The following is a 16,145-nucleotide window of genomic DNA, read 5'->3' as shown; positions in this document are numbered from 1 at the left end:
AGTGTAAGTGAAGTGAAGTACAGGAACATTTGTTTAATGTTGCCAAAGAAAAATGCAGTGGTGCATTAGGACTGGTTCTGTAAAGGCTTACATCCGTGTATGGTAATAAAACCACAGCTTGTTGAGGTACTGAGCGAGAAACGTGTAATTGGCATAAAAAGTATGTCTTTTGTACGACTCTGGTTCGTCCAATTCTTGCGTATTTCTCGTCTTTCTGCTTCCCTTACCTTGAGGGTTGTATTGAAGACGAGGGAAAAATACACAGGAGAGTTCAAAATGGCTCTGAGCACTATGGGACTTAACATCTGTGGTCATCAGTCCCCTAGAACTTAGAACTACTTAAACCTAACTAACCTAAGGACATCACACACATCCATGCCCGAGGTAGGATTCGAACCTGCGACCGTAGCGGTCACGCGGTTCCAAACTGAAGCGCCTAGAACCGCACGGCCACAGCGGCCGGCCACAGAAGAGTTGCACGATTCGACACAGGATAAGTTTTAAGATGTTTATCGGCTCTTGAAGCTACTATGTATAGAGGTCTTCCCTCTACTGCTTGTTTTCATTTTGTAACCCAGCAACGACTCAAATATTTCCTTCAGGCAGTTGTCCGCAGCGTATATATGTTTCAGGGAACTCATAACGCGTGGCTGCACTGGAATATTTTATTTATTTGCTACCGGTTTAGGTCAATGACATCAGCTAGCAAGAGAAACTGACAGACACAAGTCACATGTCAAGCATTTCGAACCATAAAATCATTTACATGTCAAATATATTCAACCATAAAATCATATTAGCTGAAAACTCACGAATAATAACAGAGAAGAATTTTCCCAAATCAGGAAACTTCTGTGTCATTCTGTTAATAGACAGCACACAGGGGAAAACATTCAGCATTATCCAGCAGTTACCTGCTCTGAAGGGGATCGCTGCAAAGTTAGTCGAATCGCTGACAATTTAATAGCTTTAGTGTTTTGTAGTGACGGGACCTAACATCCGAAAGTGTCTTATTCAAAATTATACTGGCCGTGGAAGCCTATCTCGCTGTCCCCATTGTCTTATGCACAGCCTAACTCAAATCTGCGCCGCCCAGATACGGTATTTGTCAGTCAGCTACCGCCTCCAATTTATGGTGTATACTGTAGAGGTGTTCGCACTTTCCAGACAGAGACTCCGGTATTCCCAGTAGATGTAACCTATGCACAGAATGTTATTGCACCTCGTCAGCAACTTAAAACTTGCGTAAAGATAAAATATATGGAAGACGTCTGCTAAAGAGCGGTTTTCAATGTATATTTCAGACCAACTGCTAGCAATTTTCATACAAAGGGCAAAATTTGAAAAATAAAACTACGGAAATGCATGGTAACTTGTTAAAATAAAAGAACTCCGTCGTCAGGCCACGAGTGACCTACCGGGACCATCCGACCGCCGTGTCATCCTCATGTGGAGGATGCGGATAGGAGGGGCGTGGGGTCAGCACACCGCTCTCCCGGTCGTTATGATGGTATTCTTGACCGAAGCCGCTATTATTCGGTCGAGTAGCTCCTCAATTGGCATCACGAGGCTCAGTGCACCCCGAAAAATGGCAACAGCGCATGGCGACCTAGATGGTCACCCATCCAAGTGCCGACCACGCCCGGCAGCACTTAACTTCGGTGATCTCACGGGAACCGGTGTATCCACTGCGGCAAGGCCGTTGCCCAAATTGTTAAAATAACGAGACAAAATCAAGAAGTCGTGCTATCTTCAGTGGAAGAGCAGCTATACTGAAAACATGTCTTCTGGTTCTCCGTATTGTACTTTGACATCACTTCTCATGACAGAATGGTAAACTTGCGCCTCGGCCCTATAATTGCAATATGTATGTGACTGTGTCCGTCTAATTTTGTTTACTATATCCTCTGAGTTTTCTGAAGGTAGGTTACTGCAAGAAACCGGTCGAATAGCTCATTTGTATGTGACTTTACTATGCTGCTTGAAAAAAAATATTATATGTTTAGTCAGGCGAAGAGTGGTACATAATTGCTCGGCGAAGAGTGGTACATAATTGCTCAACGAAATGCAGTTGGAGGCGTCACGTGATAAACGATGTGCTTCCTGGACTGTCATTCCCATAAAATTTCAAGATTATGAAAAGTAGAAGTGCGGCAGTAAATCTGAGATGGTGTGTCGTCAGTAGCTGAATCGTCCTGGCCCAGCACACAGATTTACGACGGTTGCCCAGAAAGTAATGCACCGCATTTTTTTTCCTCAACAAAAAAATTGTTCAAATGGCTCTGAGCTCTATGGGACTTAACTGCTGAGGTCATCAGTCCCCTAGGACTTAGAACTACTTAAACCTAACTAACCTAAGGACATCACACACATCCATGCCCGAGGCAGGATTCGAACCTGGGACCGTAGCGGTCGCGCGGTTCCAGACTGTAGCGCCTAGACCCGCTCTGCCACTCCGGCCGGCTTTCCTCAACAATTTTTTGTTGAACATAATGAGAATTACACACACGAAAGAAAAGTGTTTTATCTAAAAATCCTATTTTTTTCACGTAATATCTATCCAGTTCTATGGTCTTCCTCCAGCGCGAAACAAGGGCGTGTGTGCCCTGTCGGTACCAATCCTTGTCCTGGTGGCGGAGCCAGTGCTTCATTGTGTGAATCATCTCCTCATCGTCCTCAAAATGTCTTCCACGAATGGCATCCTTCCATGGCCCAAACAACTGGAAGTTCGAGGTGGCTAGGTCAGCGGTGTAGGTGGATTGGGTAACACTGTGTAGCCCTGTTTTGCGATGTGTTCAGCAGTCAAATAATACACGCGTAACGTTTCGCATTCGTAGCATTGTTTTCAGCTGAGAGAAAAATTGCAGTGCATTACTTTCTGGGCAACTCTCCAAGAAGTTTCAAAACAGCGCCCTTCCGCTACAGAGTGAAAGTTCATTTGCCGAGTATCCTCTCGTTCCAAAAGCTCCTCCACCAGGGCTGTCCTACGCGGTCGCACTCTGTCATCCACGAAAAGAAAGAAAAAGTGAAGGACGAATGGACCCCTGAAAAGACTCACATTTGTAAGAAGTCCAGTGTCATAATAACTTTGACGAGTGAGCGTACCATGTTCGAAGAGTTGGTCAGTATGCCCATGTAACATTATGCCTTCCCACACCAAATACCTTGAACACCATAATGATTATATTCGACAATGTTCCTGGATGCTCCATGTGTTTCCACCTCTATTCATACATGGGTACGTCCAGAATCGCTACTCAGACTGAATCTGCTGTCATCCGACTACGCGGCCCCACTCGTTGGTCCAGTACCTAGGCTGTTCACACTGTCGTAAATCAGAGGGTCCTGTTAAATGTGGTTGCAATTCCACCCGCTGTCTGCTTGAGTCTCTTCTTTCCTGATGCGCTATATAGCGGTCATGTTGTGCTGCCGTTGATAGTGTAATAGTGACTGCAACGGGCTGATCTCTTCGTCTGATGATCAGTAAATTGTCCTCCGCGATGTCCAGTTTTATGAGAACGACCGGCAGATATTAATATGTTGTGGTACTTCATCTATCTGGTCTTTACTTTCTGCAGAGCAGTCTGTATGTAATGCCTGCCAAGAAACATGTTGCACCCTGGGGGACAGGACGAGAAACGAGATCAAGCTTCACGTGTTGATAAAGAATGTGATGTAATTTACTGGCTAGAAAATCGAGAGACATTCACAAAGAACTTGGCAGAATAGCCCACTTATCGGTATAACGTGGCAATCACGCTGGGCTGGATGAATGCAGTGATTTGGTCGGGAAATATGTCAACGCTGTTGTGTCCTCTCCTGAGACAATCTGGCCCACATCTGTGGCAACTGGTCTTTGATATTCCGTTTAGTACCACTGTAAAGGAGTTGGCGTCCAAGCTGGTTCCACATACGTTCTGTCGGGGACAGATCTGGGAATCCTGCTGCCCATTGGAGTACCTCACCATCACGCAGACAATTGGTGGAGGCATGTATCTTGTGTGGACTATCATTGCCCTGTTGAAAAATATTGTCGTATGTGAAGTAACGCATTATAACTACCCTTTACACTTCCAGTTTATTAGGATTTAATGAGTTTAATAGCTCATGCATCCAAGTTGCTGACAAGAATAATATATAGGAGAAAGGAAAAGGAAATTGAGGAGCTGTTAGCTGACGATCAGTTTGAATACAGGAAAAGTGAAAGCACCAGAGGGGTAGTTCTGACGTTTCTGTTGATAATGGAAGCTAAACTAAAGAAAAATCAAGACACTTTCGTAGGAATTGTCGATCTGGAAAAAGCGTTCGACACTGTAAAATGGTGCAAGATGTTCGAAATCCTGTGAAAAATAGGGGCAAGCTATAGGGAAAGACGGGTAATATACACTATGTACAAGAACCAAGATGGAACTGTAGTGATGGAAGACCAAGAAAGCGTGTAAGATAAGGATGTAGTCTTTAGCCCCTATTGTTCAATCTGTACATCTAAGAAGCAACGACAGAAATAAAAGAAAGGACCAAGAGTGGGATTAAAATTTAAGGTGAAAGAATGTCAGTGTTAAAATTCGCTGTTGACATTGCTATCTTCAGTGCAAGTGAAGAGGAATTACAGGACCTGTTGAATAGAATGAACAGTTTAATGAGTACAGAATATGAACCGAGAATAAATCTAAGAAAGGCGACAGTAATGAGAAGTAACAGAAATGAGAACAACAAGAAACTTAATATCGGAATAGCTGATCATGAAATACAGGAAGTTAAGTAATTCTGCTACCTAGGTAGCAACATTATCCATTAGGAACAGAGCAAGGAGGAACTAAAAAATAAAGTATCACTGGCAGAAATGGGATTCCTGACCAAGAGAAGTCTGCTAGTATCAAACATAAGTCTTAATTTCAAGAAGACATTTCTGAGAATGTACATTTTAAGCACTTCATTGTATGGCAGTGAGACATGGACTGTGGGAAAACCGGACAGAAGAGAATATATGCATTTGAGATGTGGTGTTACACAAGAATGTTGAAAATTAGGTTGACTGATAAGGTAAGAAATGAGGAGGTTCTGTACAGAATCGGGGAGGAATGGAAGATGCGGAAAACACAGATACGAAGTGACTGGACTATAGGACATCTGTTGAGACATAACGGAATAACGTACATAGTACTACAGGGAGCTGTAGAGGGTAAAAACTGTAGGGCAAGACAGAGATTGGGATACATCCAGCAAAAAATTGAGGACGTAGGTTCCAAGACCTACTCAGAGGAAAAGGTTGGTACAGAAGCGGAATTCGTCAGATCAGTGAGAAGACAGATGACTCAGAAATGAAGGGGGAGGGGGGGAAGGTTTAAATGAACCGTACACGGCAAGTTTCTTATTGGGTAGGGGGTGGGAGAGGGGCGTACTCCGAAGAATAAATGACTTGCTCAGTGCCTCTAGCAATGACGACAAGGGAATGAATTTCGCTTAAAGAAAACAAAAATGAAATGGGATCACAGTAGACAGAAAAATTTGGAAAAACTTATGAATTTAGATAACAAAGACAATTAACCGTCGCTAGCTCACAACGTGAGCAAAATTACGGTTTTGGTAATTACTGTGTTTCATTACTGATAAATTTATATAAGAATACTGGGTTCGTTATCAGGTGAGAATAACTCGAAATTGTTGAATATTACGTTAGCACAGCTTCAAATGGATGTGTTATAGCGGTCAAATACTTTTCAGCTAAATCATAAAGCATGGAAACAATTTAGTAATGAACAAAATTTCATTAGCTGTGAATGGTTACGTGCAATATAGAACGCTGTAATGATTACTGTCGTTAGTTTTGCGCAAAAACCATTTATACTTATACATAATCAAATGCTGTGATTAAAAGTGGAAAATATCGTTATGATGAGAGCCATGTTCAATTATCACTGTTATGTAATTCAGTTGCGTAATCTGCAAAGCTATGTTCCAATCGCAAAAATATGTCCACATCCGAGAAATGATTTTACTGACTTGTTGATCTCAAATAACGTCAAGTGTCGCCATTATTCGTTAAGTTACGGAATAATCACTTTGTAGAACTGCTACCATTATTTGCTCAAGGCTTAAACACTTAAATTATTGACTGCGTAAAATGAACTTTTTTATCATTGAAAAATACACAAAAATTATATGTCACTGAATTTTATTTTATTAAACACTGCTTTTTAAATTACTGTACAAATTACTAGATGTAGACGCTGCGGTTAATTACTGTCTAGTAAACAATTGAAACTTTAATTGCTGTTACTTCTTTCAGCATAGCAAAATGTTACTCACTGCTCAGTCATTTTATTTGACTTAGTTCTTTTACAGAAAAACGTTACAATCATTTCTCATTCACTAGAATTCTCTCGGGTTAGTAATAATGGATAGGATGGAACATACTTTGCTAAACTGCCTTAGGTAGAACGGATAATCAACACTTCCAAGTTTCTTGCTATTATTCAGACACAAAATTAAGTTCTAGTCGTATACAAGTCTAATCAAATAACTGATAAGATCTTACTTCGTGCCTAGTCGTCGTCGGTGCATGTAAGGCATTGTTCGTTGACAATACGTGGCTCAGGCTCTTCTTCTTGCAGCTCCATAACAAATCAAACTGTACCCACAGTACTCTTCATGTTAGTTGATATCCTCTTGCAGTGATCGTATGGTACCCGCTTAATGCCTCGCACCGTGCCTGGTCTGGCCAGACCAAACTTTTAGCACCGCTGCCTTACGACCATGTCTTATTACACACGCCGCATCGCTACTTTCTCCACCGTTCTTTGTACGCGCCTAGACAAGACTGTTCACATCTCAACACGGTTCTACATCGTTCTGCCAGCACACTCGCATGTTCAGCGAGTATGCGATTGCAACTTCACTGTACACTTGAAAACAGCGTAGAACCCTGACTAGGCCAGTGTGTCTACGTACAGGTGGCTTACATAATGTATTCATTTAATTTTACAATAGAAAGACAGTATAAAATTTCAACATTTCATAAGAAGATCATTGGCACAATTATTTACAGCATTTGTTTCATAGAAAAACCTAACCCTGTAACAGCAAAGTTGAAAGAAAGAAATAGTAATCCACAGCGTTGTTATTGGTTGATTGGTTGATTTGGGGGAGGGGACCAAACAGCGAGGTCGTCGGTCACATCGGATTAGGGAAGAATGGGGAAGGTGTAAGGCGTTCGCCACCCTGCTGGAACAAATGTAATCTCGATGTATTGCTCACTTGCTAGAACGACAATTCACAGGCGCTGCCTGAGATATCAAATATCTTTGCCCCTGTCAAAAGAGAGCTGCAATAGAGTCGCAGGTCAGAGCAGTCTCTGCGGCAGTTGCAGTCGCTCGCTGCTACAGAGTAGTTGTAGTCTGTCGCTGGTAAATAGCAGTTTACAGTTAGTACTGCAGAACAAATTGTAAAATTTTATTATATGGAACTGAATAATAACTGTGATCAGCCGCAGAGCAAAATGATACCATGGAATGAGATGATGATGAATAATTGTTAATATAATGAAAAATCAATAGTGTAATTAAGTCAACCATCTTTTATTGGTATGCGGGTAGGTAAGTAACTTGTCTCAGATGTTAATATGAATTTGTTTCAATCTTTTCTTTTGTGATTCGTCAGCACCAGTTAACCCAGATTTGTAATATATTCAATTTTCCTGGGCAATGGATTGTAGATCTTTATCAATAATGTAAAAAATAAAATTGTTTTTACCAGTCAACTATAAAAGTATACTTTCCCTTTAAGTCACTGCCTGTCCCGATCCAGTCATTTATCTAAATTAAAATATTCCAGAATTTTTCTCAGATCATAGTCATGTGTTCTTTAGTAATCAGACGACCATCTGTGCAGGTGTGCCACTAAGTAAAGTCAGTTTTTCTAGTAATTCAGACCTGAGAAAAATGTTATCCAGTATTTAAAATGGTTCAAATGGCTCTGAGCACTATGGGACTTCTGAGGTCATCAGTCACTTAGAACTACTTAAACCTAACTAACCTAAGGACATCACACGCATCCATGCCCGAGGGAGGATTCGAACCTGGGACCGTAGCGGTTGCGCGGTTCTAGACTGAAGAGCCTAGAACCGCTCGGCCACGCCGACCGGCTATCCAGTATTAGTAGGTAGGCCAGCAATGACTAAGCTGTGCCATTTACGAGCAGATTTATAGACAGCGTTATCCGGCGACACCATCACGAGGTAAGAATTTTTCAGTTTATTTCTCACTGACAAATTCAGATTGATTTCACAGGGGCATGGCGTAGCGCTGCTTACGTCAAAATTTATGCTTTTCGTTAGTTAAGATTTATCAGTTTTCATACTTCGGAATTTAATTATCCAACTTTAATTATTTTTTTTATTTTCTGTTCGGAAAGGTTACACATATTTTTTTAATATTTTTTTATTTATACGGGAAGGTTACGAACGGAATCGGCCGTTCCCTTTCAAAGGAACAATCCCGACATTTGCCTGAAGTGGATCAGTGAAATCCCGCAAAAAATAAATCAGGATGGCCGGTCGCTGGTTTGAACTGTCGTCCTCGCAAAGTTGATTCCACTGTGCTAACCACTGGGCCACCTTGCTCAACATGGGAACGGAGAATGTCTCTGATATACCGTTGTCACTACCAGCCGTAACCTGAAATAAAACCCGATGGCTCTCCACACCATGACACCATATATAAAACCGCAGTTTCTCATCAAAATTTTTTAAGTACGAGACCTCTCCAAAGGTCAGTTCCCATTGCCAATGATAGTCATCCAGCGTACTGCAGAGCCGTGATCCATCGCCGAACACAATATGACACCATTCAACAGCATTTCATGCTTCCACGTCACGGCACCACCACAAGCGCTGCCGTTTGTGTTGTATTTCCAGTAGCACTCTACGTGTGGGATGATAATTCTCTAGTCAGGCTGCTGCTAAGGTCCAACCAATGGTGCAGTATGGCACACAGTATTACTTAGAGTCCGTTACTTGTCATAGAATGGTAGCCGCTGATGTGAAAGGATTACAATGTGCTTGGAGTACAAAACAGTGATCCTCCTCCTTTTGTGGTGATGAGAGCCGTTCGAAAACTTGACAACGAATTTGGCTTCCCTCACGTTCACAAGCAGTCCAGCATTGAAATACTGTCGCATAAGAATGCCCCATAAATTTGAACAGTGTACGAGTCGACCATCCAGCCAAATGAAGACCAACTAAGAGGCCCCTTTCAAACTTGGTGAGGTGTCGAAAACGATACCCCATACGACGTGGCATCTCCGTGCCGTTCACATCTGATGTCCGCAGCCCTCATTTAGGCTACCATGTTTGGCAACTACACTGAACACGAAAGTGGAAGCTTTATCTGACTATGGCAACGTCAGTATGACAAAGATCTGTTTGAAAAACTTTATAGCAATGCACATTATCCCTTCAATCATTGGAAGCACGATGCGTAATGATTTTACGCATGTTCCATGGTATTTTGCGGAGTTAAGCTACTTGCAAAGATACCGAGGCGGGCCGTGTATTAGATTGGTTAACTGGCGGAGCTACGGTGTGGAGTGAGATGCCGGCGAGGTGGTGTGGCGAGCATTAGTCGGAAGATGCACCATTGGTTTACCAGATGGAAGAGGTCGGAAGTTCTACCAATCGTTCAATTCCTCAAAGATAGAAATCTGCTCCTTGGTTAGACAGCCATTCGAGATCCAACCGCTGTGTAAACATCCTTATCACTGGAAAACCTCTTCCCCCTCCCCATATATTCTATTCAGCTTTCTGAAAATATTTAAATCCAATTATGCAAGTTCTTGACATCCCGATCAGCATCTTCCACGTCTGTGCATCCTCCTTTCTTCCTGAAGCCCTTGCGAAAACAAAAGAAATACGTAAAGATGAGGAATCTATGGCAAGAAAATCTTAATTTTCTCCTTTATTTGTGTTATCGTCAAACAGAAACACACGACATTACAGTAAAGGACGGAATGTATTTCCTGGAAAAAACGTAGGTGTCTGAGGCATTCTCAAACATTGCTATTCAATTTAAATGAGAACAGGTTTTTACGGGAGCTACTGGTGCCTTGCAGGAAAAGCAAACAGCAATGCTGTTGCTGTTTACGACGAAAGAGTGACTCATTCGAATCGTGCCTCGCAGCTCTTCCAAGGCTAAACAAAATTTCTAAGAGAGTACGTGGCTCCCTTTTGCGTATGTCGCAGTGATTTGCGGCAAAACGATGACTCATCCCACACCTCAAGCCAAGGCTAATCCTGAAGCCAAGAGATTTACGCCTGTCGTATATTGCCTTACCAGACAGAAAGAGTCCGAAACTAACCAGTATCTGATTTCGATAGGAGACCACCATCTAAGCTTATTTAGTGGTTGGAACCAAAATGATGTACTCAGGCAGAGAAATGTAAGATGTGGTATAGCTGGCAAACAGGTACATAGTCGGAGTAGTTGTCGGTGACTTGGAGAGTTTCTCATCATCCATGGATGTCCATATCGCGAGATATGAAGACTGGCTCAATCAGCGTTATCATGAATCGTGAGCGTCACGAATTTCTAACGTAATGACACGGAATATATCCGTATCGCGGCATTTTATCTCGTACATGTGCATTAGGGCCTGAATTTCTATTATTTCTGCTAACTCTACCCCTGTTTACCTGTATGGTTTTCTAGCATGGAATGATCAGTTTGCAGATTGGGCTGAAGAGGAAGAAGTGAATGCGGGCCACTCAGCCCCTATATTTGGAAAAAATAAGAAAATAAGTTACAGAACAACAGAATAACTCACAACATTATTACTTTCAACTGTATTAATACAGCAGCAATAGAAGCAATTAGAGTGCCCACAATCCACTTTCAGCAGCAAAAGACGCAATTAGGGTGCCCATATCCACTTTCAACTGCGTCCGCCCCCCCGGAAGCTGAGGGGTCAGCGCAACAGAATGTCAATCCTACGGGCCTGGGTTCGGAGATTTCTCTCCGCTCAGGGACTGGGTGTTGTGTTGTCCTAATCATCATCATTTCACGCCCATCGACGCGCAAGTCGCCGAAATGGCATCAAATCGAAAGACTTGCACCTGGCGGACGGTCTACCAGACGGGAGGCCCTAGTCACGCGACATTTACATTTTACTTTCAACTGTCGACTACTTTTGCTGGAGCCAAGGTCCTAAATATCACGCAAAGTGAGCAGCGGCTCTCACTTGCACACTTGGTGGATTGCCATGAAGAGTTCCGCGATGGGTAGTTAGACTTGAATGCCACATGGACAGACAGATTAGGCGCTATGTCTCAGAAGCTTACAGAAGGTTGCCGGGTTTTAATCATTCTCTGCGACGCGATGGTTAATAAATACTACAATGATAGCTCTAAAGTACGACCGAACCAAACCTTGGAATCATTCATGCTGCCACTCACGTAAAGCTAAAAGATCTTTTGCCGCCTTAGCATTACTTCACAGAATCTCTCTCTCTCTCTCTCTCTCTCTCTCTCTTTCTCCTAATTTCCTGGAATAATACCGTGTCTGACATTCTTTTGATGATTAATCAGTGACCTCTGTCACAATAATCCGTACAAGTTGGGCAGCTGAAGCATACTTTGGCCCTCATTTCAGTGATATAATATTAACTGATTAAGTTGAAAGTCTTCCACTACTTTTTACTTTAAGCAGTGAGTTCACAAGAGACTATGATCACAGTTTCAATGCCCTAAAACATTGCCCTTTTACATAAAATCTGACCCTTAAGTGAATAAACGCAATTTCATTGCCTTTTTTATGAAGTCTCGCAGTGGGAAGAACTTCCACAAACGGTAACGAAACAGAGAGGGTTTCACAAGAGCTAAGTCTAGACAAAACTGAAACTATGATCCTTACTATATAATTCGCACAACTTCTAAATATGCAAGTGAAAGGATTACGTCTCGTAGAAGTAATTCATGCCATGCAAATCATTTTGTTCTCTGCATACTACAACACGCAGCAATTTAGAAACACTTGAGGTAGTGTGATAGTAGAAATTATCTCGAAATTTCTGTCTCCACAGCCACGGTTATTAAAGTTCAACAACAACACCAACTTACCCGCAGAGCTCAAAATTATTTTCCAAATAAAATGTTTTCACTGCTGAAGGCAGCGTAATCTCTCTCAGCTTTGAATGCAATTAAATCGAACATAGTACATAGAGCACAGCTCTTAAGTAAACATACGACGAGGTATGGAATATGTGGAAACTTCAAACTAGACCAAGGAGAGTGAAAAACAAGTCCATAAGAATAGCATATTATACTCACAATTAATATATTGTTCAATAAATGAATACAAAAATACGAATCCCATTCGAAGTAACATGTCTATTAACATGGACATCTACATACAGTAGACAAAATCAGCACATACGCGCGTTAACGCCCAAAATATTATTCGATGAGTGAAAGAGCGAAGAGATATGTAGCTCGAAAGCTTGGACCACTGAATAAAAGTTGGACATATTTGCACATGTGAGAGGCACCCACATGCCTTGCTCATACTGCGGCATCAAGCAGTCAGGCCTGCAAGATGAGTGGTCTGCCAAGCGAGTGGATTCATTCTTATTTATCGAGTAACATGAACTCTAGTACTCACACTTAAGTTACCAGTTATCCTCCTATATGTTCAATACGCAACGGAAACACGCATCTGACTATCAGTAATTTACAGAACTCTGACTGTACACTACGCACTGGCAATACCACATTTTCTTTTTGTCTTTTATTTAACGGCTTTTGTCAACACGTGGCCACCACGCTGGATATAAGTGGCGCACACATTATAAATTCGGGACATTATGACAACATACAATTCGAAGGAAAAATCCACCAATCTTTTTCTTTTCACTGTCTTATTTATTCCGATAAATTCTCTAACCTAAACACACAAATTCTACAACCTACAACAATAACACACGAGAAATTCCGCCCAGTGGGCATGGCTTTACAATGGTGAATCTCTATATTATGGTCTCGTAGTTATTTTAACGCTACAGTGCACTTTCTGGATAGGATGGTGGATCTTTTATTATACCTCACACTTCGACTCTCACAATCATCATCACGGACTTTCCTCCAGACCGAGCGGTACTGAAGGAACAAGCATAACCCACTAATCTTTTGAAACTACCTCGCTACTCTCCCATGCAAACCACACATACCCAAATTACATGACATACACCACACTACAACATGAAATACTACACAGAGAATAGTCACAACACTATCACTTTCAGCTTTCCCACTTCAATTAGTATTTATCCCAGTTTCACACGACACTGCCCCACTTTATAATTCTACTTTCCTACTATGAACTCTGGAGATATTTGCACGTCTTCCTGTGCAATGCAAGCCAAGTGGCGTTGCTGGATAGACGGCCGACTCACCTTGCTTCTCTCTCAGAGTTTGAATCAAGCGTCACACGCAATCATATCACACAAAGTAATATTAAGAACATCACACACGCGAGTCCTCAACTGATACCATGGACGAGTACTTCTCTTTATCCTTTGTCTCATACACAGATTGAGACTCACACAGTACTCACCATGTGGAAGTACTCGTCTCTAATTTCAAGTCCTGCACACGCCATTTCTTAAATATTTCAACTTATGGTACACACGATATTTCTTAAATATTTCAACTTATTGTACACTCGCTAGTAATTCAGCTTAACTTAAGCACACGGAAGTATTTCAACTTATTGCTACACGTGGTTTCATTGTGACCGTTGGTCACTTCTGAATATTACTACAATCCCTTTAATATTACCTGCCTGACATTTAATTCTCCCCACAAAAGTTCCTGAAATAGAGCAATTAATATTTCAAACTACTCTTAAATATTCCACATACATACCATGTCTCCACTCTTTCGTCATTACGGAGCACAACTAAAACAGGTCTTAACAGCACAAGATCCAGCGGCAGAGTGCTGAAACATGGCCGTTCTCTAGGTCCTCTCCCATCTCTGTCGAGGTGGGGGAAGCACCTTGCTATCGTATTGGTCAGCCACATTTCAGGCGCTCAAAGCTCTGGTAAATTTCATCTCTTTGGTCCCACCAAAGGTGGCCAAAGGATCGACTCAAAGATGATCATATATTCACATTCACTATCTGCGGTTAGCAGACGACCATACATTCATTCATTTCACAGATCTCACCTAACTGGATATAGGGATTTACTTTGTGGGAGTGCACATGTGATCAATTAAATAAATAAATTGTCATTCTTTCCCACACTGGTATCCGGCTTCGCTGTATTAATTGAAATTGAGTTATTTTAAAAAAATGTGTTGTTCTGACAAAAATAATGAAGTATGTTGTACCTATTTTCAATGTTGGGCGGTATTGTACCCTTTCACCACCGGCTACCCATGCAGAAAAAAATGGCACGGTACTATCCTTGCAATGCGAGGGTAGTTCCGAACATTTTTTTAAAAAACTCTATTAGAACAAACGTAGCAAGTCATCAAAACAACCAGGAGGAGACCTTAGCCCCTGGTGACCTCAAATAGACGGCCAAATGCTGTTACTTTACCAAATTATTGATACAGTTGTTGCATTATTGTACTCTCCACAATCCGGAGTAACCTACACATACAAATTTACAACAATCCACATGACAAATAAAACGTCACATCATAGAAATAAAAAATAGTGGTGAGGTAAAAATTAGCTTAGTTACCGGGATCTCCGTTATTTTTAGGAGTAATCCAAACTTCACTAATTCTATGACAACTAAGAAAACTACTAATTGTACTCATGAAATTTTAAGTAGCTCACTGTCCAAACACAGAACAAGTAATCTGACATTCATAAATTGCGTTGTAATAATCTTTACACGGCAATGTCTAAATACAAAACAACATCAACAAAAGGAAAAAAAATTGCGTACACTAGTTACACGTAGAAGTCAGGCTCCATATCAATACACGCAATAAATAGTTAGCAATAAGTGCTTGAATCTACCAGTAGGTCTCGTATCTTACTCTACTGCTCATTTCTCTGTTGTCACACATTTAGACGACAAGAACTTGCATTTCGACTAGCCTTCGTTACACTTTAATGTGAAATATCACCACTGTGATAATGCAAATAAGTGGCTTCAGTCAACACACCAACAAGATCATTACTGTCCACGACATCAAAATGCATCAGTTAATTCCGATATTTGTTGTGCAATGCAAACTCTTGTCCCCTGTGACAACCTTACTGACCAATGCAACAAGGGCCGCTACGTTACTATTACACCACTGGCTAACAATTAAAGCATCATTGTACCAAATATTCTAATAAACATGCCACGTGAACTGATAACCCAGAACAAACAAAAAAACAAACACTAACTATTCTAAACACAAATGTTAATGAAATACAATTACACTTGCTGTCCCTTCAGGAATGCAACATATAAAAAAATTTACACAATTACAAGCACAAATACATTATTCCCTATCTTGCGAGTCACATGGAATCATTTCATTATGTGATTTTCTTGGGTCCAAAAGTTGCTGATAGTTTTCCTAGAAACACTGTCTCGGTGTCAAAGCTCTCCCATGGTTACCCGGACGAAAGTCTTTAAGTCACTCAAATCGGCATTTTGAACACGTACTGAACAGTAAACTGTATCTCACATTAAACACAAATGTCATAGTCACACTCAGCGTACCATCCACACGAATCTGGTCGTCCAGAAATGGCCCTACAACTACCATTACTCACGGTTCTGTCCTTTCAGTTCATGGTGTAATTAAAAGTCGTGAGTTCCAACAAACAGCACTTATTCCTGCACCAATTCAAGAAATGTCTCCTACTACAGACGCAAATGTCAATGTCCCACTCTAGTTTCTTGCGTTCATACAATAATTAGTCCCCAAACGACAACTGTCCTTTTTAGGTATACCAAGCATCCCACATGCAATTCACAAAGCACACTTAACCAGTCACTGCCAAAGGTTTGTGGATCCCACCGTTCAGTGGTCAAAACAAAACAAAACAACAAAATCTTTTCCACCACTCACAACGTGGGAACACCAGTCTTTCACTTTCCACCTTATGGAGACATACGAGCAGTCATCTTGCTTCACGGCT

The 16,145-nt window shown here is 41.4% G+C and overlaps 1 pseudogene; it reads right to left on the bottom strand.

The window, feature by feature from the left end:
* Positions 1-1,589: 1,589 nt before the first annotated feature.
* On the bottom strand, positions 1,590-1,707 carry LOC124796774 (annotated as a pseudogene).
* Between the last annotated feature and the right edge of the window lie 14,438 nt (positions 1,708-16,145).

This window comes from Schistocerca piceifrons, chromosome 4, assembly GCF_021461385.2.
Source record: "Schistocerca piceifrons isolate TAMUIC-IGC-003096 chromosome 4, iqSchPice1.1, whole genome shotgun sequence".
NCBI classification, from domain to species: Eukaryota; Metazoa; Arthropoda; class Insecta; order Orthoptera; family Acrididae; genus Schistocerca; species Schistocerca piceifrons.
Note: the sequence above shows the minus strand (reverse complement) of the source record. Positions and strands in the feature narration are given on the sequence as shown.